The 6,000-nt window shown below is 40.8% G+C and overlaps 1 protein-coding gene across 4 annotated transcripts in view; it reads right to left on the bottom strand.

Moving 5' to 3' along the window:
• Nucleotides 1-1,090: 1,090 nt before the first annotated feature.
• Nucleotides 1,091-6,000, bottom strand: part of LOC111245883 (uncharacterized) — a 79,265-nt gene continuing 74,355 nt past the window's right edge. For 2 of the 4 annotated variants that reach the window (XR_002671522.2, XR_015322118.1), the window contains 3 exons: nt 5,616-5,761; nt 4,223-4,451; nt 1,091-2,498 (listed from right to left, as the gene is read on the bottom strand). The gene's annotated coding sequence lies outside the window, so the exon portion shown is untranslated. The remainder of the gene's footprint in view (nt 2,499-4,222; nt 4,452-5,615; nt 5,762-6,000) is intronic. The other 2 variants (XR_015322121.1, XR_015322110.1) reach the window with 2 other exon arrangements.

Here is a 6,000-nt window from a genome sequence, read left to right as displayed (position 1 = left end):
CTATAAAGGTACACAAACGGGATTGGATGCTGTTGGCTCAGCGGTCGACATTCGAAGTTCGCATGTATTCATTGCGTGCCCCCAAACCGGTGGCGTAATCACAGTAGGACGGCCGGAGCCCGTTGCACACCATTGGCGGGTCGACCATGCGAACCAGTGTCGGCCTTATTAATTGCTATATAATCAAGCGAGGCACACTTTTAGAAAGTCATACACTTCTATCGTTTTCTTTCATGGTCACTTTCAACGCAATGCATCTTTGATGAAACGAGCCTGAGACCCAACTGGAACGGACGATTTCGCAGAGCCGTTGTCCACCAGGAGCGATACTGCACCGCGTTCGGTCCGTAGCGGAGCAGGACCGGATCGTTCCGATAGTTTCCTTTCCTGCAATGAGCGCTGACTGGCTGAATAGGCACCCCCCTGCGATCTGGCCAACCTCATCGGCTGGTCGCTTGTTGGAAATCGATACATTTGCTGTTGTTGTCATTTGCTTCAACTTAGCTTTTACTCGCTCGCTAGCTTAACTTATTCATTTGACTCGAAGCCAGTAGAAGAAAAAACGCCTCGAAGCAAACTACTAGAAAAAAGAAACAAAGACCTCAATGGCTCAACGTCGTTTTCACGCTTATCGACGTTCTGGCAATAAAGATGATGAAGTGCACCCATAGAGAGGGTCGCATCTTCCCGATGGCTGTGTCCGCCACACTTTCAGTGATGACGAAGCGCGTCGAAGACGAAACGCTTTAGATCGTCTAGATTTTGTTGTTTTATTTATTGTGCGAACTCTAAATATTCCGACACGTTTATCTAAATATAGGCAAGCATAAACTGATGTGGGAAGAAAAAAACACACATGTTGGGCGCAGAGGCAATGATCTGAAAGCCGGATAAACGTCCTGATTGATAAAATGTTTATACAAAACATTTGTCGATTAAGAAATAAAAAAACGTTTTTCGGATTACTATTTAATATCGATTGCAAACTGTAGGCAATGTACCGTCTTTACTATAGTGCTGTTATAGTTAATATTTACATTTTGCACCTACGAGATAGTTGACTCATAAAACAATTCTATAATAAAATGCCACGTTTCCACTAATCTGTGTACGTTGATAATAAATAATATTTTATTATGCGTTTACACAATTTCTTTATTATTATCATTATTTCATTAGGTTCTTTTGGCTATGCCGTCAAGTCTATACGTTAATGCTTCGTTTATTAAATCTGTGTACGTCTGATCAGCTGAATGTAGCAATCCCCCAAAAAAGAAAGACTGTTTCAGACGTAACGTAGTCGACACTCGTCCAATCTCTGCAGCTGAAGTAGATTTCCCAGCTGAAGTAGAGTGAAGGGATAGACTATCCCTACAAACTCGTACAATGTACTGATTTCTCTAAGGCTGTTTACGGCAAAAGGCCCTTTTCCTCTCAATGAATATCTTTTTTATAGTTAGAATACAGAAAATACACTAATGTCGTAACGGCAATATTCGAGGCAACGTCCGAGGTATATCGAAGGTAAAAATTCGAAGCTGTTAGCTTCAAAACATCGCTTTCATCGTTGATATTCGTCGCTCAGTCGTCTAGTGAATATTTCATTTCGAATGCATGCGGCATTGACGCGGCAGACGCAGAGTAGTGCAAAATGTATCAATGTATATGTATATAAGGGTAGGCAAAGGTAAGCGTACAACGAGAAACGACATAGGTTCAAAAAAAAGGGTAAGAAACCAGGCTCACAGTGGAACTAATGATTTCTCCAACCGTCAGCTTTGAATTGTATAGTTTCATTCGTGATTCTATTGTAAGGCATTTTTTTTTTATTATCTCACCCGATATAGAAGTAAATAAGAATAATAGGAATACTTAGGAGCAAATTGATCGCCCGCCGCATCCCTTCACCCTAATTGCGGTCACGTCGACGACACGTTTTACGTGTTGAAGCGGAATCTTGCGTGATCGGCTCCTTCTGGTAAACTGGCCAGTATTACGTCGGATAGCCGAGAAGTGATTCTAAATTTGGACAGGTGTACGTGTGTGAATCTTAAAAGTTCTACATTTCAGTTCCGTTACCCCAATTTTGTCAACCACCTTGTTTAGTTAGTTTGTTTGACTGATCACACTAACGACGGACAGAAGTTTCTAACCAGATGTAGCGGTTTCGGTGACGTGCGCTATCTTCTTATCATTTCATGTGGACGAACCAAGAACCCCTTTCTGACTGGAATAACACCTCCGCCAGCCTCCACGATGACGTTTCCATCATCGCCGGAGCGCCGGCAGCTTTCAACTTGGCACGAAGAGCCAACTTATTTAGTTAACAAAACGGGCGTGCATCGTTGCATAATAATTTGTTTTTATTTTGGCTTTTTCAACCCAAAAATTGTGATTCGAACAAGCAGGCAATTTTGTTTCTAATTTAATTTGTGAGCTTGTTTGGTCTGCCAATCAAGCGAACGGGATGATAGCTATATTCGCTATCGGGACGATGCCTGAAAGAAACAAATAGAGTTAGCCAAGGCGTCTGCATACGTTCTACGATACCTAGAATGGGACAGAATACGACTATAGAATGACAACGACTGTAGGCTATGGCATTGCATTGTGGTCTTATGATGGTCCAGCACGATCTATATTTCTAAAATTATTAATAAAATCAAGGTTTTGGGTTGATCGTGTCAAATCTTAGGACCATAGCAAAGCGTTGTAGCTGACCAAGAGGTGAACTTAACGTTGCCACAACTATTAGATGACGTGAACGTGTTCAAAAGCAGTGGCCCAGTATCTGTTGGCAGGGGCAATTTTGTGGACGGACCGATGAGTGAGTACGTGGACTTGAGTCTGTCAATGAGGCTGCTTGTAATCGCTCGGCATATTTATTAGATCGACTAGATTACTCATCAGTTTTGTAAGGTTAATTTGAAATGGGCCATTAATGATAGTAGATAGAAGAAGGCAAATGACACCTATGTATCGTTTGCTTTATATTCTAGTACGTTTGTTGTTTGCTTCCTGTTTTTTAGGTAATAACCAGCCCAAACATAATAATATACACGATAATATCCCTCGTTGAAGATAATCGGTAGCATCAACACTAAGTGCACATACGTGTGCGTCTGTGATAGCATCGATAGTGCGATAGAAACAAAACATTGGTATATATGTAGCAAAGAAGCGTGTGATTTTTGCGACAACAACAGTTCGTTAACGGTCCGACGATGCAATCGACGCCATCTTTCACACGGAACGTTTCGTAGACTGTCACCAAATCTCATATCACCATCTCACATCGATATAGTGGACCGGCTATTATAAATCAAGCGTTGTTTGTCAGTCTGCATACGGATCAGACAGGAAAGCCAAAACTAGCTTCAACTCAAAAGGGGGCATGTTGGAAAGTTCACATTTAAAGTTTTTTTCTTTATATAAGCTATAAAGTCAGCATACAGGGGAAGAATCCGCGCGTGTATGTGACCCAATATTATACATAATTATACATGTCTGTGATATTGATATTGCCGAATAAGGCATCGCCCCCTGTAAGCGAACTTCTTGGACTTGTTCAACATCGGCCAGCAGCTAAGGCTCCCGTATCTTAATCGCGTCCGAACCAGCAGCTGTTGTTTACATCTCTGGCCAAAATGAATATATATATATATATATATATATATCAGTATGTAAAGTAACGAATATCAATAGCATACTTTAAAATGAAACTATTTGATAACGGTGCGGAACTGTTTTCTTTTTGTATTCGCGATGCGTTTGTACTTTTTGAAATGTCAAATCGTTCACTCATATGTTATTTTTCTGGATTTTAACAGAGGCGTTGTAATGAGCCGAGGAATAGTTTACGGCCACGAGTTCTGCCCGGAAACTACCGCGGCAGAGACGGCGTACTCGGTGAAAAATTCGCTATTAGAAACACTGTAAAAAGTTACTTTCGAGAAGAAGTTCAGGCAAAAATAATTCAAAATTGCAGACTGCGAAGGTAACGTTCACAGCTGAAAACCTATACATTTCATAGCGCACGAGTATTAAAAGCCAAGTTTTCCGTACGGAAAAATACCATAAACGTTCATCCCTCTCAATTTAATGAGGTAAAAAAATTGGACAAACGGGTACCGCACGATTTGGGCGGGATCTAACGTAACGAAGCCTGCTTCTCTTTGCTTTCAAGTTACAAAGGTGGCCCATTTTTATAGTGAATTGTTACCTGCAATGGAGAATAGATCCCAGACGACAATCGTAGATCGTCACACCGGTCAGTAAATGTAAACGAACTAGCGGGACATCGCCCGAACGCCAATGAACAGCTGCTCGTATCTTATGGGGTTTTTTAATGGTCTAGAGGTTTTATATTCTACAGCTTTTATAAGTCTCCATTCGTCGATCACGGCTGTGTCCAAGAGCGCTGTGTATAGTTGAAAGAGACGATGAAATACCTAAAACAAAACCGCGAGATGCCAAAAATGCAAACTCTCTGTTATCCACTTCGCTCTTTACAAACTGCTCGCACAGATTACCATTCTCTCCAAGATTTCGACAACTTCCCAAGGGAAAAATTATATATCAAATATCGCTTTTGAAAACTTTCTATGTTTTTTTTTTTGCTTTTACAGCAAGTGGAATAAATAACTTGGAAATGGCGAAAAGTCATGAATAATAATAATAATAATGGTGCATATTTCGATTGATAATAAAAGGGCTAAAGCTGCAAAAAAAAGTTCGAAACATTTCTAGCGTGACTAGTAACGATATATACAAATACACTAACTATTTACCATCTATCTACATATACAATCAAATATATAGATATATATTTGGTTGGATCATGGCTTTGCTCTTATTTTTGGCACATCTCATTTGGTTGCCGCAGACAGAATATAACGATCCACACTATCAGGTGACTTTTGCCGTGCTTTGTACATTCATGACCATATGGGCGGGCCGGTTATGTTATTTTTAACAGTATCACTGTTCGAAATATACGAGCCAACGCCCAGGTGAGCAGAAAAAAAAGCAGATCCCAATAACACAACTCTAATTGTCGTCATCTGCAGTCGGTGGCGGACGCGGGTCGCCCAGAGTGATGGCAGCATCACGCGCTATTGTTATTTTTCTCTGTTTTTCTATTGCGGAGCATAACATCTAGGAGCAGGGATTGTGTCTGCCAAAAGGGACAAGTTTTGGGATTGATCATTCCTTGTACTTCCTTATGTTGCTGTTTTCTCTTCGGGAATAAGATAGACTTAGTAGCAAGCCGCTGAACCATGCTCTGTCAAACAGAAACAACCGTCGCTAACGCACCGCGTTGTCTTCGCCGCCGAAGGTGATCGTCGTGCAATGCACCGTTTGCTGCAATGATCGAAGTACTGTTACCGTGTTCTTGTTTATAGGAAAGACAGAAAAAGAAAACCTCTACACACCACAGATCCGACAAGATCAGCCGTGAAGACCAGCGCGGCTATCTGTGATACGGGTGGTTACATTGTCAGTACAAGCACATATAACTATGTATCGAAAACAATACGATCGTATCTAGTGATAATAAAGAGATTTCGAATAGGCTTAATGGGAAGAGATGTATTAGTTTTTGATTAACGGACCTCTATTGCGGAGTTTAGCCATACGGTCTCCACATATATGGTTAACGATGGGCTTGTCGATTGTACTTGTGATGCCGTAGTATACTAGTAGACCAATATCATTGTATCTCCTTGAGTGTTTGCTCGGTGACGCTGACGAAGGTTTGCTAAAATTTTTCACAGGGCAATTGTTTAAGCAGATAGGTAAATTCACTCAGGCATTGCCATCAGATTAGTAAATGTGCTTTTTAGGACGCTGTACTAGACTATGTTGAGTACGTACTGGGTCTAGATAAGTACAAAATACAATGAAAACGTAAGCAAATGGAAAACAATTACTACAGAATATACCAACAGCCAGATCGAAAATCTATTCAGGATAACAGAAATCCTTTGATATAACAAG

Source organism: Varroa destructor, unplaced genomic scaffold (assembly GCF_002443255.2).
Source record: "Varroa destructor unplaced genomic scaffold, Vdes_3.0 BEIS01000001.1, whole genome shotgun sequence".
NCBI lineage: Eukaryota > Metazoa > Arthropoda > Arachnida > Mesostigmata > Varroidae > Varroa > Varroa destructor.
Note: the sequence above shows the minus strand (reverse complement) of the source record. Positions and strands in the feature narration are given on the sequence as shown.